The 20859-nt window shown below is 44.7% G+C and overlaps 1 protein-coding gene across 1 annotated transcript in view; it reads right to left on the bottom strand.

Annotated features, from left to right (window-relative positions):
* Positions 1–20630, bottom strand: part of LOC148151346 (heme-binding protein 2-like) — a 39019-nt gene extending 18389 nt beyond the window's left edge. The window contains exon 1 of the transcript XR_015752003.1: positions 20562–20630. The gene's annotated coding sequence lies outside the window, so the exon portion shown is untranslated. The remainder of the gene's footprint in view (positions 1–20561) is intronic.
* Positions 20631–20859: the final 229 nt, after the last annotated feature.

The raw sequence follows: 20859 nt of genomic DNA, 5'->3' as shown, positions 1-20859 counted from the left end.
CTGAACAGCTCCCAAGGTGATCAGAATACTGTTCATGGATTAGATCACTAAACAGCTTCTTAAACTTCATGTTAAGTTCCCCACTGAGTGTTTGAATAACACCATTTATCAATTTATTTATCAGTACAAATTTCCAAAACATTCACAAACACTTTGTCTTAGAAGATAACACATGTCCTGGCTGGTCAAACCAAGTCTCTAAAAGGCAAATCCCACTGGGACGTCTGTAAATTTCCATTAATAGAGATATGGAAGGTGTCAATAGACAATAGACAATAGGTACAGGAGTAGGCCATTCAGCCCTTCGAGCCTGCACCGCCATTCAATATAATCATGGCTGATCATTCCTAATCAGTATCCTGTTCCTGCCTTATCTCCATAACCCTTGATTCCACTATCTTTGAGAGCTCTATTCAACTCTTTCTTAAATGAATCCAGAGAGTGGGCCTCCGCTGCCCTCTGGGGCAGAGCATTCCACACAGCCATCACTCTCTGTCCTGAGCTCTGTCCTAAATGGTCTACCCCGTATTTAAGCTGTGTCCTCTGGTTCGGCACTCACCCATTAGTGGAAATATGTTTCCTACTGCCAGAGTGTCCAATCCTTTCATAATCTTATACGTCTCAATCAGATCCCCTCTCAGTCTTCGAAACTCAAGGGTATACAAACCCAGTCGCTTCAGTCTTTCAGTGTAAGGTAGTCCCGCCATTCCAGGAATTGACCTCGTGAATCTACGCTGCACTCCCTCAATAGCCAGAATGTCTTTTCTCAAATTTGGAGACCAGAACTGCACACAGTACTCCAGATGTGGTCTCACCAGGGCCCTGTACAGCTGCAGAAGCACCTCTTTGCTTCTATACACAATTCCTCTTGCGATGAAGGCCAGCATGCTATTAGCCTTCTTCACTACCTGCTGTACCTGCATGCTTGCCTTCATTGACTGGTGTACAAGAACACCCAGATCTCTCTGTACTGCCCCTTTACATAAATTGATTCCATTGAGGTAGTAGTCTGCCTTCCTGTTTTTGCCATCAAAGTGGATAACCATTCATTTATCAACATTAAACTGCATCTGCCAAGCATCTGCCCACTCACCTAACCTGTCCAGGTCACCCTGTAATCTCCTAACATCCTCATCACATTTCACCCTGCCACCCAGCTTTGTATCATCAGCAAATTTGCTAATGTTATTGCTGATACCATCTTCTATATCATTAACATATATTGTAAAAAGCTGCGGTCCCAGCACGGATCCCTGCGGTACCCCACTGGTCACTGCCTGCCATTCCGAAATGGAGCCGTTTATGACTACCCTTTGTTTCCTATTAGCCAACCAATTTTCAATCCAATCTAGTACTTTGCCCCCAATCCCATGCGCCCTAATTTTACTCACAAACCTCCTGTGTGGGACTTTATCAAAAGCTTTCTGAAAGTCCAGGTACACAACATCTACTGGATCTCCCTCGTCCAACTTCAGAGTTACATCCTCAAAAAATTCAAGAAGATTAGTCAAGCATGATTTCCCCTTCATAAATCCATGCTGACTCTGTCCTATCCTATTACTATTATCCAGATGTGCAGTAATTTCATCCTTTATAATAGACTCCAGCATCTTTCCCACCACTGAGGTCAGACTAACTGGTCTATAATTTCCTGCTTTCTCTCTCCCACCTTTCTTAAAAAGTGGTATAACATTAGTCACCCTCCAATCCTCAGGAACCGACCCTGAATCTATTGAACTCTGGAAAATAATCACCAACGCATCCACGGTTTCCCGAGCCAGCTCCTTCAGTACCCTGGGATGCAGACCATCAGGCCCCGGAGACTTATCAACCTTCAGACCTAACAGCCTCTCCAACACCAACACAATTCTGGGGGAATTGAAAGGAAGCTGCCAGCAGAAAGAGTTAACTCACTGTGAGTCTGAGACGGTGGGGGAGGGAGGCAAGTCACTGAGTGATTTTGTTGTAATTGTTCAGGAAAACTGCTGAAATCTGCTGTTCATTTCAAACTGACCTTTTGAATTTGATAAGCCTTTCTTTGGTTTTACCATTTGTCTTCAATTGTCTCCAATCCCTTTAGTATTTTTAAGATCGATATTTGCCAAACATTAGTTTATCTGGATTGTGAGAATAATTTGAGAGTGTAAAGCACAAAAACCTGTTTTTAATTAGAATCAATAAAACACACAGTTCACTCCACTCCCAAAGATTTGAAATTCATTATTAAACCATGATCGAATCTTTGATGTTGTGCATGAACAACACCCTAATTTTCGGTGAGCCCTCTTTAACTATGGGGTGAGTTCCCACCTCTGTGCAGTGTAGTGAGGTACACAGCTGTGATTCAGTATACGGGGTGTCCCTGTCTACTGCCCATTTTTCAGCTGTTTCTACCTTATCCTCATCGACACCTGCTGCAGCCACTGACTCACCGTTTCTTCTTGTATTAGTATTAACTCATCTACACAACTGTAAATATAAAGTGGTGATGATCACTCCCTCTTTCTGATCTTTATCATTCTTCGGAACCATCCATGAACATTTTCTTCTGGGGTGGGGCGGGCCAATGCGTTGAACCCATCTCTCAGTTTTGCCTTTCTCAATTTTGACTGTTGTTCTGCTGTACACTCGGTGATGGAGCCTTCTGACGTTCAGTCAAAGTTTCCAGCCTTTTCCTCATTCACCTCCCTGATTGCATCTTTAAAAGTTTGTTTCATACTCAGTGCAGATCCCACCGGCATGGTCCTTCTTCAGCCCCTACACAGATTCTTCCAGCTTAGATTTTGTCTCCCTCCTGGCTCCTGCACAGCTTCGTCCAGTCTGGATACAGCCGATTTTATTCTTGGTCCCTTCATGGATCCCTCAGTGTGGACCTGACCCATTCCCAGGGTGATTACTCTAGTGTGGAGTAGACAAAGAGGAGGCTGGAAGAACACAGCAAGCCAGGCTGCATCAGGAGGTGGATAAGTCAACGTTTCAGGTATTAACTCTGAAATGCCCAAAACACTGATTTCTCCACCTCCTGATGCTGCCTGACTTGCTGTGTTCTTCCAGCCTCCTGTTTGTCTACTTTGGATTCCAGCATCTGCAGATTTTTTGTCTCTATTCTAGTGAGGAGTCTGACTCCTGAACTCTCTTGGCTCATGTGTGGTATATCCAGCGCAGAATTTGGCGTATCCTCTATGATCATCCCTCACTTCCCTGGCCCTAGTGCATTTTCTCAAACATGGAACAACCTCTGTGGGCTTCCCCAGCACCTCCTGCCCTGAGTACTTCTTCCCGATTCCTGAGCTGGCCACTGAGGTCTCGGGTACACCTGATCAGGCCCTGTGGATTTATCCACTTTTATGCATTTCACAACATCCAACAGCTCCTCCTCTGTAATATTTACATTTTTCAAGATGTCACACATGACTCCAGACCTTCAGCACTGTGGTTCACTCTCACTGCCTTCTGAAGTGGCCTAACAAGTGACTCAATTGTGTCAATCGCATGGCAATGAATCCACCTGCTGATTACCATGTACTGTCCTCTGTTGGCTGATGGATTGGTACTCCTCCATGTTGAGCAACACGTCGAGGAAGCACTGAGGGTGGCAAGGGTGCAAAATGTCCTCTGGGTGGGAGACTTCAATGTCCACCACCAACAGTGGCAGCAGTACATGTGATTGAGCTGGTCAGCTAGACTGGGTCTGCAACAGGTGATGAGGGAACCAACAAGAGGATGGTTCACCGTTGATTGCACAACCTACAGCACCATTCACAACTCCTCAGATTCCGAAGCAGTCCAAGTTCAAATGCAACACGATCTGCCCCAGAAGGCTGTGGAGGCCAAGTCTCTGGATACTTCCAAGAAAGAGTTGGATGGAGCTCTGAAGAATAGTGGAATCAAGGGTTATGGGGATAAGGCACAGGATACTGATTGAGGATGATCAGCCAAGATCATAATGAATGGTGGTGCAGGCTCGAAGGGCAGAATGGCCTACACCTGCACCTATTGTCTATTGTCTATTGAAGAATATCTAGGCTTGAACTGACGGGTGTCATGTAACATTTGCACCACACAAATGACCATCTCCAATCGTAGATATTCTAACCACTCCCACATGACATTCAGTGGTGTTACCATCACTGAATCCCCTGCTACAATTATCCTGGAGATTGCCATTGAAACTCAACAGGACTAACCACATAAATACAATAGTTACAAGAGCAGGTCAGAGGATTAGAATAATGTGGCATGTAATTCAGTTCCTGACTCCTGAAGGCCTGACCACTATCTACAAGGCACAAGTCAGGAATGTGATGGAATACTCCCCACTTGCCCGACTGTGTGCAGCCCCAACAACAGTCAAGAAGCTTGACACCATCCAGGACAAAACAGCCTGCTTGATTGGAATCACATCCACAAACATCTGCTTCCCAACACTCAGGAACAGCAGTTTTGTACTATCTACAAGATGCACAGCAGAAATTCATCAAAGACAGCACAATCCAACCCAAAACAACTTTCATCTCAAAAGACATGGGCAGCAGATACATGGGAACACCACCACCTTCAAGTTCCCCTCCAAGCCACTCACCATCCTGACTTGGAAATATATCGCTGTTTTTTCAGTGTCACTGGGTAAACATCCAGGAAGTCTCTCCCCAAGGGCATTGTGGGTCAACCTCAGCACATGAAGGACTGCAGCAGTTCAAAAAGGCAGCTCACCACTTTCTCAAAGACACTGAGGGTGGGCAATCAAAGCTTGTCAGCCAATGATGCCCATGTCCATAAAATCATAAGACACAGGAGCAGAATTAGGCCACTCAGCCCTTTGAGACTGCTCTGCCGTTCGATCTTGGCTGATACGTTTCTCAATCTCATGCTCCTGCCTTTTCCCTGTAACCATTGATCCCCCTATCAATCAACAAACTGTCTATCTCAGTTTTAAATGCTCTCAATGGCTTGGCCTCTATAACCTTCTGCAGCAATGGGTTCCACAGATTCACCACCGCCTGGCTGAAGACATTTCTCCTCATCTCATGTCTAATGGTCATCTCCCCACTCGGAGGCTTTGCTCTGAGGTCCTCGTCTCCACCACTAGTAGGAACAGCCTCTCCATGTCCAGTCTATAGCCCTCTATGTTATCTGTAAATTTCAATGAGGTCATCCCCCACAGCGCCTTTTTAAACACCATCGAATACAGCTCCAGAGATCTCAACTGCTCCTCTTCTGACAAGTTCTTCATTCCCAGGATCATTCTTGTAAACATTCTCTGGACCTCCCTTCCAATGCTCACACTTTCTTCCTTAGATATGGGGTCCAAACTACTCACAATGTTTCACATGTGCTCAGGCCAGAACCTTACACAGCCCCAGCAGTACATCCCTGCTCTTGTATTCGAGCTCTGCAATGAATGTTAATATTTTATTTGCCTTCCTAACTGCCAATGAAACCTGCAAGTTAACCTGAAGAGAATCCTGAACTAGTAATCCCAAGGACTTCTGTTCTTCGGATTTCTGAAGTCTTTCACCATTTAGAATACAGAGCAGAGAGCATCCGAGGAGCAGGAAAATCGATGTTTCGGGCAAAAGCCCTTCATCAGGAATACTTTCCTGATGGTCCTCAGATGCTGCCTGACCTACTGTGCTTTTCCAGCACCACTCTGATCTAAACTCTGGTTTCCAGCATTTGCAGTGCTCACTTTTGCCTACCATTTAGAATATAGTCTATTTTTCCTACAAAAATGCACAACTCACACTTTCCTACGTTGTATTCCATTTGCTACTTCTTTGCCTCCTCTCCAACCCTGTACAAGTCCCTCTGAAGCCTCCCTGCTTCCTCAGCACTACCTGTCCTTCCACCTATCTTTGTGTCTTTTGCAAACTTAGCAACAATGCCCTCAGTTCCTTCATCCAGATCATTAATATATAACATGAATAATTGTGGTCCCAACACTGATCCCTGTGGAAATCCACGAGTCACTGGGTGCCATTCTGAAAAACACCCCTTCATCCCCACTCTGCTCTTTGCCAGTCAGTCAATCCTCTGTCCATGCCAGCATCTTGCCCCCAACACCATGGGCTCTTATCTTATGGAGCAGCTTCCTGTGCTGCAACTTGTTAAAGGTCTTCTGGAAATCCAAATAGATTTTACCCACTGCCTCTCCTTTATGTCATTGGATTATTATCTCCTCAAATAATTCCAACAGATCTGTCAGGCATGACCTCCCCTTGATGAAGCCGTGCTGACCCTGCCCTATTTTACCAAGTATGCCACAATCTCATCATTAATAATGGACTCTAAATTCTTGCTAATGACTGAGGGCCTGCTAACTGGCCTGGAAGACGTTTACTGATCATAATTGTTTCCTCACTCAGTGAATTGCTGTCGAGGTAATCCATATTCAGAACCCATACTCAAAATGTTTCCCTCGACAGGTGCAATTTTAACCGCTGACCAAGATCAGTCAGCAAATTCTGTCGCAAATTAACAGTTTAGTCAGGAGAAGCCCAGCTAAATGTCAGACTTTATTGTTTTGGAACTTTTCTGCTGTGTGAAAATGGCAGAAAAGAGCATTTAACCCCTCAAGACTGTCCCTCCATTCCCAGCCTCTGGTCTGTCCAAGTGTCACTTCAGCTCCCACTCCCATCTCTTCACCATTCCCTGCTCTAGGCTTCTCTTCCCCTTCCCCAGTTGTAATCTCTCCCAAACCTTTTCTCAGACCACTTTCCTTATCCCAGGGATCATTCCCTCCAGTCTCAGTCCTCATGCCATGTGTTATCATTTTCCCATTCACTAACCACCTCCTCGTTCCTGCTTGGTTCAGGTTTTACCACAAGATTTGTCACTGTTCCAGGGAGTAAAGAGCCTGGGGGAATTACAGGTACATTTTCAGTCTCATGTTGTAAAATCTGCATTTAGTCAAATTCAGGGATTTGAATGGTCCAGGTGTGGATGAAGGTCACTTGAGGTCTCACAACAATGTTTTTCTTCGTCTCTCATGATTCGCTATTAACATATTCCATCACCATGGTGACCTTCCTGAGAAAATGGGCGAATTGGTGATTGTATGTCTCTTCATGAAAAGTAATAAAATTAGTTCAGTATCTCACTCAAAAACATAAATGATCAAATCTGGACCACCCAATGTTCACTGAATTTCACTCAAAGACAGACCCAAAAGGCAGACCTGAAGCTAAATTCCAATTGTCTATCTGTAAATTTACAGGGTCTGCATTTCAGAGCAATGGGTGGAGCTGACATTTACATTTGGAAATAGATCAGATCCTCTCTGGCATAATAAAAGTTCTATACAGCAATGATACAACTTACCAATTTTTATACTCTTTACCCCAATCACAGAAGGCAAGCACGCCATCTGCCTTCTCCAATACCTTATCTACATAGTTGCTGCTTTAGGAACTGTGGTTCTGTATACCTCGATCCCTCTGTATGTCACTGCTTCTGAGGTTCTGCCGTTTACTGTTTTCCTCCTTCCTGAGTGAGAACTTCCACAATGTATCACCTCACATTTGTCTGGATTAAATTCCACCTGCCGTTTCTCCACCCATGTCTCCAGCCGATCGATATCCTGCTGCATCCTCTGGCAATCCCATTTACTATCCACAGCTCCCCCAATCCTTGTGTCATCTGCAAACTTACTAATCAGACCACATTTTATAAGAAGCCATCAGGTAATAATCTGGAAATTAAATGAAATTCAGCTTTGAGTGAATGTGCGAAGATTGGGATTGGTGTTTCAGGTCAGGAAAGTCAATCAGATTCATTTTATGGATAATTATCTGTGAATTTTCGGACAAGTCATCAATTGTGTCTGATTAACCTCTTGTTGGATCTGTCCCAAATCTCTCCTTTGATGCATAAAGAGGAACTGAACAGTCAGCTGAAATACCATGTTTGGGCAGCACGGGGGCTCAGTGGTTGGGCGGCACGGTGGCTCAGTGGTTGGGCAGCACGGGGGCTCAGTGGTTGGGCGGCACGGGGGCTCAGTGGTTGGGAGGCACGGTGGCTCAGTGGTCAGCACTGCTGCCTCACAGGGACCCAGCCTCGGGCAGCTGTCTGTATGGAGTTTGCACTTTCTCCCCATGTCTGCATGTGTTATCTCTGGGTGCTCTGGTTTCCTCCCACAGTCCAAAGATGTGCAGGTTTGGTGAAGTGGCCATGCTAAATTGCCCATAGTGTTCAGGAATGTGTAGGTTAGGCACATTGGTCAGGGCTAAATGTAGAATAATAGGGTAAGGGAATTGGTCTGGGTGGGTTGTTCTTCAGAGGGTCAGTGTGGACTTGTTGGGCCAAATGGCCTGATTCCACATTGCAGGGATTCTATGTGATCTGTGTGAAAAGGAATTAGATGTTCATGTAATTCCTTAAAGCAGGAATTCTCCCTCTGTTTCTGAGTCCTGTGTGAAAATGTGAAGCTTGTTTTACACAGAGGGAGAATTCCTGCTTTAAGAAATTACATGAACATCTAATTCCTTTTCACACAGGACTCAGAAACAAACATGATCATCAAACTGATTGCCATCCTTCCATCTGTGAGAGATGGTGGGAACGCAGCCTCAGCACTTTCCTGAGAGTATCTGCTGTCCTCCGAATGACTGAACAAGCTGATTCTCAAAAGAATCACCACAAATCAAACCTGAGCAATTTTCTGTATTGTCAGGAATGTACTTAGAGTCATAGAGTCATAGAGATGTACAACATGGAAACAGACCCTTCGGTCCAACACGTCCATGCTGACCAGATATCCCAACCCAATCTAGTCCCACCTGCCAGCACCTGGGCCCATATCCCTCCAAACCGTTCCTATTCATATACCCATCCAAATGTATCTTAAATGTTGCAATTCTACCAGCCTCCACCACTGGTCTCTTTTATATCTTTCCCCTCTCACCCTGAACCTATGCAACTCCCCGACCCCAGTGAAAAGACTTTGCCTATTTACCCTATCCATGCCCCTCATAATTTTGTAAACCTCTATAAGGTCACCTCTCAGCCTCCAACGCTCCAGGGAAAACAGCCCCAGCCTGTTCAGTCTCTCCAACCCTGGCAACATCCAACATCCTTCTCTGAGCCCTTTCAAGTTTCACAACATCTTTCCGATAGGATGGAGACCAGAATTGCACGCAATATTCCAACAGTGGCCTAACCAACATCCTGTACAGCCACAACATGACCTCCTGACTCCTGTACTCAATACTCTGACCAATAAAGGAAAACATACCAAACGCCTTCTTCACTATCCTATCTACCTGCAACTTCACTTTCAAGGAGCTATGAACCTGCACTCCAAGGTCTCTTTGTTCAGCAACACTTCCTAGGACCTTACCAATAAGTGCATAAGTCCTGCTAAGATTTGCTTTCCTAAAATGCAGCACCTTACATTTATCTGAATTAAACTCCATCTGCCACTTCTCAGCCCATTGGCCCATCTGGTCCAGATCCTGTTGTAATCTGAGGTAACCCTCTTTGTTATCCACTACACCTCCAATCTTGGTGTCATTTGAAAACTTACTAACTGTACCCCTTATGCTCGCATCCAAATCATTTATGTAAGTGACAAAAAGTAGAGGACCCAGCACCGATCGTTGTGGCACTCCACTGGTCACAGGCCTCCAGTCTGAAAAACAACCCTCCACCACCACCCTCTGTCTTCTACCTTTGAGCCAGTTCTGTATCCAAATGGCTAGTACTCCCCGTATTCCATGAGATCTAACCTTGCTAATCAGTCTCCCATGGGGAAGCTTGTCGTACGCTTTACTGAAGTCCATATAGATCACATCTACTGCTCTGCCCTCATCAATCTTCTTCGTAACATCTTCAAAAAACTCAATCAAGTTTGTGAGACATGATTGCCAATGCACAAAGCCATGTTGTCTATCCATAATCAGTCCTTGCCTTTCCAAATATACATGCATCCTGTCCCTCAGGATTCCCTTCAACAATTTGCCTACCACTGAGGTCAGGCTCACTGGTCTATAGTTCCCTGGCTTGTCCTTACCACCATTCTTAAACAGTGGCACCACGTTTGCCAACCTTCAGTCTTCTGGCACCTCACCTGTGACTATCGATGATAAAAATATCTCAGCAAGAGGCCCAGAAATCACTTCTCTATTTCGGACAGAGTTCTCGGGTACACCTGATCAGGTCCTGGGGATTTATCCACCTTTACCCATTTCAAGACATCCAGCACTTCCTCCTCTGTAATCTGGACATTTTGCAAGATGTCACCATTTATTTCCCTGCAGTCTATGTATTCCATATCCTTGTCCACATTAAATACTGATGCAAAATACTCATTTAGTATCTCCCCCTTTTTCTGCGGCTCCACACAAAGGCTGCCCTGCTGATCTTTGAGGGGCCCTATTCTCTCCCTTTTGTCCTTAATGTATTTGTAAAAACCCTTTGGATTCTCCTTAATTCTATTTGCCAAAGCTACCTCATGTCACCTTTTAGCCCTCCTGATTTCCCTCTTAAGTATACTCCTACTTCCTTTATACTCTTCTAAGGATTCACTCGATCTATCCTGTCTATACCTTACATATGCTTCCTTCTTTTTCTTAACCAAACCCTCAATTTCTTTAGCCATCCAGCATTCCCTATACCTACCAGCCTTTCCTTTCACCCTAACAGGAATATACTTTCTCTGGATTCTCGTTATCTCATTTAGATTAGATTAGATTCCTACAGTTTGGAAACAGGCCCTTCGGCCCAACAAGTCCACCGACCCTCCGAAGAGTAACCCACCCAGACCCATTTCCCTCTGACTAATGCATCTAACACCATGGGCAATTTAGCATGGCCAATTCACCTCACCTGCGCATCTTTGGATTGTGGGAGGAAACCGGAGCACCCAGAGGAAACCCACGCAGACACAGGGAGAATGGGCAAACTGCACACGAACAGTTGCCCGAGGCTGGAATCAAACCTGGGACCCTGGTGCTGTGAGGCAGAAGTGCTAACCACTGAGACACTGTGCTGCCCTGAAGGCTTCCCATTTTTCAGCCGTCCTTTACCGGCGAACATCTACCTCCAATCAGCTTTCGAAGATTCTTGCCAAATACTGTCAAAATTTGCCTTTCTCCAATTAAGAACTTCAACTTATAGATCTGGTCTATCCTTTTCTATCACTATTTTAAAACCAATAGAATTATGGTTGCTGGCCCCAAAGTGCACCGCCACTGACACCTCAGTCACCTGCCTTGCCTTATTTCCCAAGAGTAGGTCAATTTTGCACCTTTTCTCATAGGTACACCCACATACTGAATCAGAAAATTGTCCTGTACACACTTAATAAATTCCTCTCCATCTAAACCTTTAACACTATGGCAGTCTCAGTCCATGTTTGGAAAGTTAAAATCCCTGACCATAACCACCCTATTATTCTTACAGGTAGCTTAGATCTCCTTACAAGTTTGTTTCTCAATTTCCCTCTGACTATTAGGGGTCTATAATACAATCCCAATAAGGTGATCATCCCTTTCTTATTTCTCAGTTCCACCCAAATAACTTCCCTGGATGTAGTTCCTGGAATATCTTCCCTCAGCACAGCTGTAATGCTATCCCTTATCAAAAATGCCATTCCCCCTCCTCTCTTGCCTCCCTTTCTATCCTTCCTGTAGCATTTGTAACCTGGAACATTATCCTGCCAGTCCTGCCCATCCCTGAGCCATGTTTCTGTAATTGCTATGACATCCCAGTCCCATGTTCCTAACCATGCCCTGAGTTCATCTGCCTTCCCTATAAGGCCTCTTGCATTGAAATAAATGGAGTTTAATTATTAGTCCTACCTTGTCCCTGCCTGCCCTGATTGTTTGACTCACTTCTGTTCTCAACTGTACCAGTCTCAGATTGATCTCTTTCCTCACTATCTCCCTGGGTCTCACCCTCCCCCCGCGCCCCCACACACCTTACTAGTTTAAATCCTCCTGAGCAGCTCGAGCAAATTTCCCTGCCAGTATATTAGTCCCCTTCCAATTTAGGTGCAATCTGTCCTTCTTATACAGATCACTTCTACCTCAAAAGAGATTCCAATGATCCAAAAATGTGAATCCTTCTCCCATACACCAGCTCCTCAGCCATGCATTCATCTGCTCTATCCTCCTATTCCTGCCCTCACTAGCTCATTGTGTTGTAACTATCCTGGCTAAGGGAGTGGCAAGTTCTGGAGCACAAGTCTTCAGTGCTATTGCCAGAATGTTGTCAGGGTCCATAGCCTTTGCAGTATCCACTGTCTCCAACTGTTTCTTGATATCACATGGAGTGAATAGAATTGGCTGAAGACTGGTATCTGTGATGCTGGGGACCACTGGAGGAGGCCAAGAAGGATTATCCACTCGGCACTTATGGCTGAAGATTGCTGAGAAAGATTCAGCCTTATCTTTTGCTCTGATGTGCTGGGCGCTCTCATCATTGAGGATGGGGATATTTGTGGAGCCTCCTCCTCCAGTGAGTTGTTTAATTGACCACCACCAGTCACAACTGGATGTGGCCGGACTGCAGAGCTGAGGTCTGATCCCTCGATCTGTGCCAAATGCCTTCTCCACTACCCTGTTTAGCTGTGAGTTTACATTCAAGGAACTATGGGCCTGCACTCCAAGGTCTCTTTATTTGACAACACTCCCCAGGACCCGGACATTACATGTGGAAGTCCTGCCCTGGTTTGCCTTATCAAAATGCAACACCTCACGTTTATCTGAATTAAACTCCATCTGCCATGCCTCGGCCCATCAGCCCATCTGATCAAGGTCACATTGTACTCTGAGGGAACTTTCTTCACTGCCCACCACACCAGCAATGGTGGTGCCATCTGCAGACTTACCGAACCATTTCTCTTGTTTTCACATCCAAATGTGAAATTATAGAAATGACAACAAGCAGTGGATCTAGCACTGATCCTTGTGACACACTTCCAATCACAGGCCTCCAGTGTGCAAAACAAACCTCCAACATCATCCACTGTCTCCTATCTCCAAGCTAATTTTGGATCCAAATTGCTAGCTGTCTCTGAATTCCAGGTGATTGAACCTTGCTAATTAGTCTATCATGTGGAACCTCATCAAACATTTGGCTGTTCACCCTATCATTCCCCTCATAATTTTATAAACTTTTACAAGGTCACCCCTCAGCCTGCAACGCTCCAGGAAAAAGAGCACCAACCTATTCAGCCTCTCCCTATAGCTCAAACCCTCGAACCCTGGCAACATCCTTGGAAATCTTTCCTTCACCCTTCAAGTTGCACATTATTGTTCCAACAGCTGGGGGAGCAGAATTGCACGCAGTATTCCAAAAGTGGTCTAACCAGTGTCCTACACAGCTAAATGTCAGACTTTAATGCTTTGAAAGTTTGCTGCGTGAAAATGACAGAATAAAGTATTTAACCCCTCGAGACTGTCCCACCATTCCCACCCTCTGGTCTATCCAAGTGACACTACAGCTCTCACTCCCTGCTCCAGGCTTCCCTTCCCCTTCCCCAGCAGTAATCTTTCCCAAACTTTTTTCCCGTACCACTTTCCTGATGCCAGGGATCATTCCCTCCAGTCTCAGGTGGTGTCCCCATGCCGTGTGGTGTCACTCTTCCACCCGCCACCCACCTCCTCATTCCTGCTTGGTTCAGGTTTTACCACAAGATGTGTCACTGTTCCCGGGAGTAAAGAGCCTGCGAGAATTACAGGTACATTTTCTCTCTCATGTTGTAAAATCTACATTTAGTCAAATTTGGGGATTTGAATGTTCCAGGAGCAGATTAGGTCTCGCAACAATGTTTTTCTTCATCTCTCATGGTTCAGTATTAACATATTCCATCACCATGGTGACCTTCCTGAGAAAATAGGCCAAATGGTGATTGTAGGTCTCTTCGTGAAAAGTAATTAAATCAGTTCAGTACCTCACTCAAAAACAGAAATGGTATAAATGTTGGTCAAATTTGGACTACCAAATGTTGACTGAAGTAAAGACTGACCCAAAAGCTAATTTCAATTATCTATCTGTATATTTACAAGGTCTGCATTTCAGAGCAATGGGTGGAGCTGACATTTATGTTTGGAAATAGTTCAAGTGTTCTCTCGTAATACAAAAATTCTGTACAGCAACGGTACAATTTACCAATGTTTACGTCCTAGTCAGAGAAGGCAAGCATGCCATCTGCCTTCTCCACCACCTTATCTACATAGTTGCCGTTTTAGGGACCTATGGTTCTGTATACCTCGATCCCTCTGTATGTTACTGCTTCTAAGGTTCTGCCATTCACTGTTTTCCTCCTTCCTGAGTGAGAACTTCCACAATGTATCACCTCACATTTATCTGGATTAAATTCCATCTGCCGTTTCTCCACCCAAGTCTCCAGCCGATCGATATCCTGCTGCATCCTCTGGCAATCCCATTTACTATCCACAGCTCCCCCAATCCTCGAGTCATCTGCAAACTTACTAATCAGACCACATTTTACAAGAAGCATCAGGTAATAATCTGGAAATTAAATGAAAATCAGCTTTGAGTGAATGTGCGAAGATTGGGATTGGTGTTTCAGGTCAGGAAAGTCAATCAAACTTATTTTGTGTACAATGAAATATGGATTTTGAGACATGTCAACAACTGTGTTGGATTAACCTCTTGATGGATAAAGAGGATTTGAAAATCAGCTGAAATACCATGCTTGGAAAAGGAATTGGATTTTCATATAATTTCTTAAAGCAGGAAGTCTCCCGCTGTGTAAAACATGCTTCACATTTTCCCACAGGACTCAGGAACAAACATGGTCAGCAAACTGATTGTCATCCTTCCATCTGTGAGAGATGGTGGGAAAGCAGCCTCAGTATTTGCTGAGATTATCTGCTGCCCTCCGAATGTCTGAACAATTGATTCTGGAAAGAATCATCATCAAACACACCCTGACAAGCTGCCTCTCTCTGACACGAGTGATAATGAACTAGCCCAAAACAGGGCAGCAAACAGTGAGCTCCTGACCAGACTGAATTTGAATGAAATGTGTCCCAGGGACTGAAGGCAGAAAACATCATGACCGATATCAGCTGTCTCTGAGAATCACAGAGATGTATAGCATACCGACCAGATATCCTCAATTAATGTGGTCCTATTTGCCAGCATTTGGCCAATATCCCTCTAAATCCTTCCTATTCAGGTACCCATACAAATGCCTTTTAAATTCTATAATTGTACAAGCCTTCACCACTGCCTCTGCAGTTCAACCCATACACACACGACCTGCTCTGTGAAAAACCTGCCCCTTATCTATTCCCTCTCACCTTAAATCTATGCCCTCTAGTTTTAGACTCCTTCAGCCTTGGAAAAAGACCTTTGCTATTCACCCTATTCAGACCCCTCATGATGTTATACACCTCAATAAGGTCACTCCTCAACCTCTGACACTCCATGGAAAATACCTGCTGCTTATCCAGCCTCTCCCTATTGCTCAAACTCTCCAACCGCTGCAGAATCCTTGTAAATCTTCTCTGTACCCTTTCAAGTTTAACACCATCGTTCCTATAGAGGGAGAAATCAGTATTTCAAAACTGGCCTAAACAATGTCCTGCACAGCCACAACATGTTGTTGGGGCTGTGTGTGTGTTTTTTTGAATAAACTCGTCAACAACATGAAACACAGGAGGCAAACAGCAGCAAATTGTTTCTGGAACAGTTTCCTTCATTCCAACTTTGAGGCGGATTTTGAAATGATTAACTCACTGAGTGCTGGCTCCAGGGAAGTCTGAAGATCTCCAGCAGCATTTTGCTTTCAGCTTCCACAGTATCAGGCTGATAGATTCCTTGTTCTTACAGAAAGAACAGTGTTGTCAGAGTAGTTTGTTCCATGAGATAAATCTACAAACCCTTTCCTTACTCTCAATGCTCCCATTAATTGGAGACGCTGGTGTTGTATAGTGCAATGGGGTCACCTGTAGTGTGACATGAACCCAAGGTCCTGGTTGAGGCCATCCCCATGGGTACCGAACTTGTCTATCGGCCTCTGCTCGGTCACTTTTCGTTGTTGCCTCTCCTGAAGTCCGCCTTGGAGGACGGTCACCCAAAGGTCTGAGGTTGAATATCCCAGACCCCTGAAGTGTTCTCCGACTGGGAGGAAACACTCCTGTCTGGTGATGGTTGCGCAGTGTCCATTCATCCGTTGCCGTAGCCTCTGTTTGATCTTGCAATGTACCATGCCTCGGGGCATCCTTGCCTGCAGTGTATGAGAGAAAAAACATGCAAGGTGACAAAACCACACCAGGTACATGTACACCAAGAACAAGAAATTGGAGAAACTTGGCATCACCACCAGCAGGAGCCAAGCCCAACCCAGCACCACAGTGTTCCTGTAAATCCGTTTTTTACTTTAGAATCAGTCTGACCATTGTGGCACAGACAGCCTCACACAAAAAAACCTTCAATACATTATCTGGACTGACATGGCACCAATTGTTAAAGTTCACTTGAATGTGACTTTTAAAAAAGGTTTTGCAATTTACATATGAAAGAACTGAAACCAACATCGTCATTCTAAAAGATGTGAAACTTAATAAACAATCCAGGTCTTTTTCAATATATAATTTCAGTTACATCACCATGTAAACTGTTGCTAGAAATTCTGTATATTACAATCTTATTCTCCATAACCACCTATAAGACCATAAGACATGGGAGCGGAAGTAAGGCCATTCGGCCCATCAAGTCCATTCTGCCATTCAATCATGGCTGATGGGCATTTCAACTCCACTTACCCGCATTCTCCCCGTAACCCTTAATTCCTTGTTTATCAATTTCTGCCTTTAAGACATTTAGTGTCACAGCCTCCACTGCACTCTGTGGCAATGAATTCCACAGGCCCACCACTCTCTGGCTGAAGAAATGTCTCCGCATTTCTGTTCTGAATTTACCCCCTCTAATCCTAAGGCTGTGTCCACGGGTCCTAGTCTCCTCGCCTAATGGAAACAATTTCCTAGTGTCCACCCTCTCCAAGCCATGTATTATCTTGTAAGTTTCTATTAAATCTCCCCTTAATCTTCTGAACTCCAATGAATACAATCCCAGGATCCTCAGCCGTTCCTCATATGTTAGACCTACCATTCCAGGGATCATCCGTGTGAATCTCCGCTGGACACGCTGCCAGTATGTCCTTCCTGAGATGTGGGGACAAAAACTGGACACAGTACTCCAAATGGGGCCTAACTAGAGCTTTATAAAGTCTCAGTAGCACAACAGTGCTTTTATATTCCAACCCTCTTGAGATAATTGACAACATTGCATTCGCTTTCTTAATCACGGACTCAACCTGCATGTTTACCTTTAGAGAATCCTCAACTAGCACTCCCAGATCCCTCTATAGTTTGGCTTTATGAATTTTCTCACTGTTTCGAAAGTAGTGCATGCTTCTATTCTTTTTTCCAAAGTGCAAGACCTCGCATTTGCTCACATTGAATTCCATCAGCCATTTCCTGGAGCACTCCTCCAAACTGTCTAGATCCTTCTGCAGCCTCCCCACTTCCTCAGTACTACCTGCCTGTCCACCTAACTTTGTATCATCAGCAAACCTCAGTAGAATGCCCCCAGTCCCTTCATCCAGATCATTAATATATAATGTGAACAGCTGCGGCCCCAACACTGAACCCTGCGGGACACCGCTTGTCACCGGCTGCCATTCCGAAAAAGAACCTTTTATCCCAACTCTCTGCCTTCTGTCAGACAGCCAATCCTCAATCCATACTAGTAGCTCACCTCGAACACCATGGGCCCTCACCTTACTCAGCAGCTTCCCGTGTGGCACCTTATCAAAGGCCTTTTGGAAGTCTAGGTAGACCACATCCACTGGGTTTCCCCGGTCTAACCTACTTGTCACCTCTTCAAAGAACTCCAACAGGTTTGTCAGGCATGACCTCCCCTTACTAAATCCATGTTGACTTGTTCTAATCCGACCCTGCTCTTCCAAGAATTTAGAAACCTCATCCTTAATGATGGATTCTAGAATTTTACCAACAATCGAGGTTAGGCTAATTGGCCTATAATTTTCCATCTTTTGCCTTGATCCTTTCTTGAACAAGGGGGTTACAACAGCGATCTTCCAATCATCCGGGACATTCCCTGACTCCAGTGACTTTTGAAAGATCTCAACCAACGTCTCCGCTATTTCCTCAGCCACCTCCCTCAGAACTCTAGGATGTAACCCATCAGGGCCAGGAGATTTATCAATTTTAAGACCTTTTAGCTTTTCTAGCACTTTCTCTTTTGTAATGGCAACCATACTCAACTCAGCCTCCTGACTCCCTTTAACTGTTGGGATATTACTCATGTCTTCCACTGTGAAGACTGATGCAAAGTACATATTAAGTTCTCCTGCTATTTCCTTATCTCCCATCACTAGGCTTCCAGCATCAGTTTGAAGTGGCCCAATGTCTACTCTTGCCTGTCGTTTGTTTTTTATGTATTGAAAGAAACTTTTACTATCATTTCTAATATTACTATCATTTCTAATTTGATCCTCTCCTTCCTTATTTCTCTCTTTGTTATCCTGTGTTTGTTTTTGTAGCCTTCCCAATCTTCTGATTTCCCAGTGCTCTTGGCCACTTTATAGGCTCTCTCTTTTTCTTTGATAGATTTGCTGACTTTCTTTGTCAGCCATGGCTGTCTAATCCCTCCCCGGATAATCTTTCTATTCTTGGGGATGAACCTCTGTACAGTGTCCTCAATTTTACCCACAAACTCCTGACATTTTTGCTCTACTGTCTTCCCTGCTAGGCTCTACTTCCAGTCTATTTTCGTCAGTTCCTCTCTCATGCCCTCATAATTACCTTTATTTAACTGTAACACTATTACATCCGATTTTGCCTTCTCTCTTTCAAACTGCAGACTGAACTCTACCATATTATGATCGCTGCTTCCTAAGTGTTTCCTTACTTTAAGATTTTTATAAAGTCTGGTTCATTACATAGCACTAGGTCCAGAATAGCCTGCTCCCTTGTCGGCTCCATGACAAGCTGTTCCAAAAAGCCATCCTGTAAGCATTCCATGAATTCCTTTTCTTTGGATCCACTGGCAACATTATTTACCCAGTTCACCTGCATATTGAAGTCTCCCATGATCACTGTGACCTTGCCTCTCTGACATGCCTTCTCTATTTCCCGGTACATGTTGCGCCCCTGGTCCTGACCACTGTTAGGAGGTCTGTACATAACTCCCATTATGGTTTTTTTGCCTTTGTGGTTCCTCAATTCCACCCACACAGACTCCACATCATCCAACGCTATGTCATTCAGTGCCATAGATTTAATTGTGTTCTTAACTAACAAGGCAACCCCGCCTCTCCTGCCCACCTTCCTGTCTTTTCGATAAGTTGAAAACCCTTGGATGTTTAACTGCCAGTCCTGACCCCCCTGTAACTACGTCTCTGTGATGCCTACCTGATGAAGGAGCAGCGCTCCAAAAGCTAGTGCTTCCAAATAAACCAATTGGAATATAACCTGGTGCTGTTTGATTTTTAACTTTGTGCTCCCATTAAGGAAGCAATACCCAGGGTAGCATTGACATAAGGAGGGGGGTGGTGTCAGGAAAGTGACCATCATCATTCCAATTGAGGGGTATATCCAGTGAGCTCGGCTGAATTATGTCTCTGTGTGGGTGCTGAGTGAGGACAGTGATGTTTAAACAGCACATCACTTCCAGTGGGGTCAGAAACATCTCAGAGGTGAGAAACCACACGAGTTACCGGGAGAGACACCCTGATGTCTCGGTGAAATACAGGGCCAGCTCCTTCCTGCAGTGACGAGTGTTACAGTCTGGTATGGCAGGAGCACTTGCTCTGTCAATGTCTTTCTGAATTCTGCTTCCTCAATGGTGAACACAGAATTAAATAATCCCCTCAGTGGGGCTGTTCTCTGCTGACTGGGGTCTTCAGATTCTTTCTTCATTCCTCAGATAAGAAGCCACTTTTCCAAGAAGTTCACCAATCGGAGCTATCAAGTCAATTGGTTTTATCCCCTTGAAATGTTGGTCATAGTGTTCAATGGAGAAAGCGAGGACTGCAGATGCTGGAGATCAGAGATGAAAATGTGTTGCAGGAAAAGCGCAGCAGGTCAGGCAGCATCCAAGGAGCAGGAGAATCGACGTTTCGGGCATGAGCCCTTCTTCAGGAAGGAGGCTCATGCCCGAAACGTCGAATATCCTGCTCCTTGGATGCTGCCTGACCTGCTGCGCTTTTCCAGCAACACATTTTCAGAATAGTGTTCAATGGCGAGCTGATAGTGAACCCTTTGACGTGTCTACTTTAGGGCCTGGATGTCTGGTTTTGGATCCAAAATATGCACCTGGTCCTTTGTTTTATTGTCACATGTCTGCCCTGTGGAGGGGGGTGGGGGTAGGGGAGGGGTGGGGGGGGGGGAGTCATGAGACTATTAAAGCAGAAACCCAGGTAATGTCCTGGGAACCTATCCCACCAACATGACAGGTGGTTGAACAATTAAAAATATCTGTAATGAAGATTCGAGTGATGATGGTGAAATCATTGTCAATTGTTGGAAAAAACTTTGAGGGAAGTAAACAATCATCCTTACCTGGTCTCACCAACATGTTCCATTCATAAACTGCCCTCCAGGCAATTAGAGATGGACAATAAATGCTCGCCAGTGAAGCCTTCATCCTGTGAATGAATTTAAAAAATAAAAACTGCCGTTTCACACTTGCAAATGAGTTCTGGTTGTCTTCAATTGTTGGGGCTTGAATCTTTCTTAGAATTGTCTCTGTGTGTCCCTTTGTCTCGGACTGAGGTATTCCCAACATACCTTACTTTTTGGCCAGTTTCTGTGTCCTGTTTATTTCAGTTGCTGTGCTTGTATTTATGGATTTGTGGTT

Source organism: Chiloscyllium plagiosum, unplaced genomic scaffold (genome assembly GCF_037043375.1).
Source record: "Chiloscyllium plagiosum isolate Xiang-an unplaced genomic scaffold, Cpla_swu_hap1 HiC_scaffold_3, whole genome shotgun sequence".
NCBI lineage: Eukaryota > Metazoa > Chordata > Chondrichthyes > Orectolobiformes > Hemiscylliidae > Chiloscyllium > Chiloscyllium plagiosum.
Note: the sequence above shows the minus strand (reverse complement) of the source record. Positions and strands in the feature narration are given on the sequence as shown.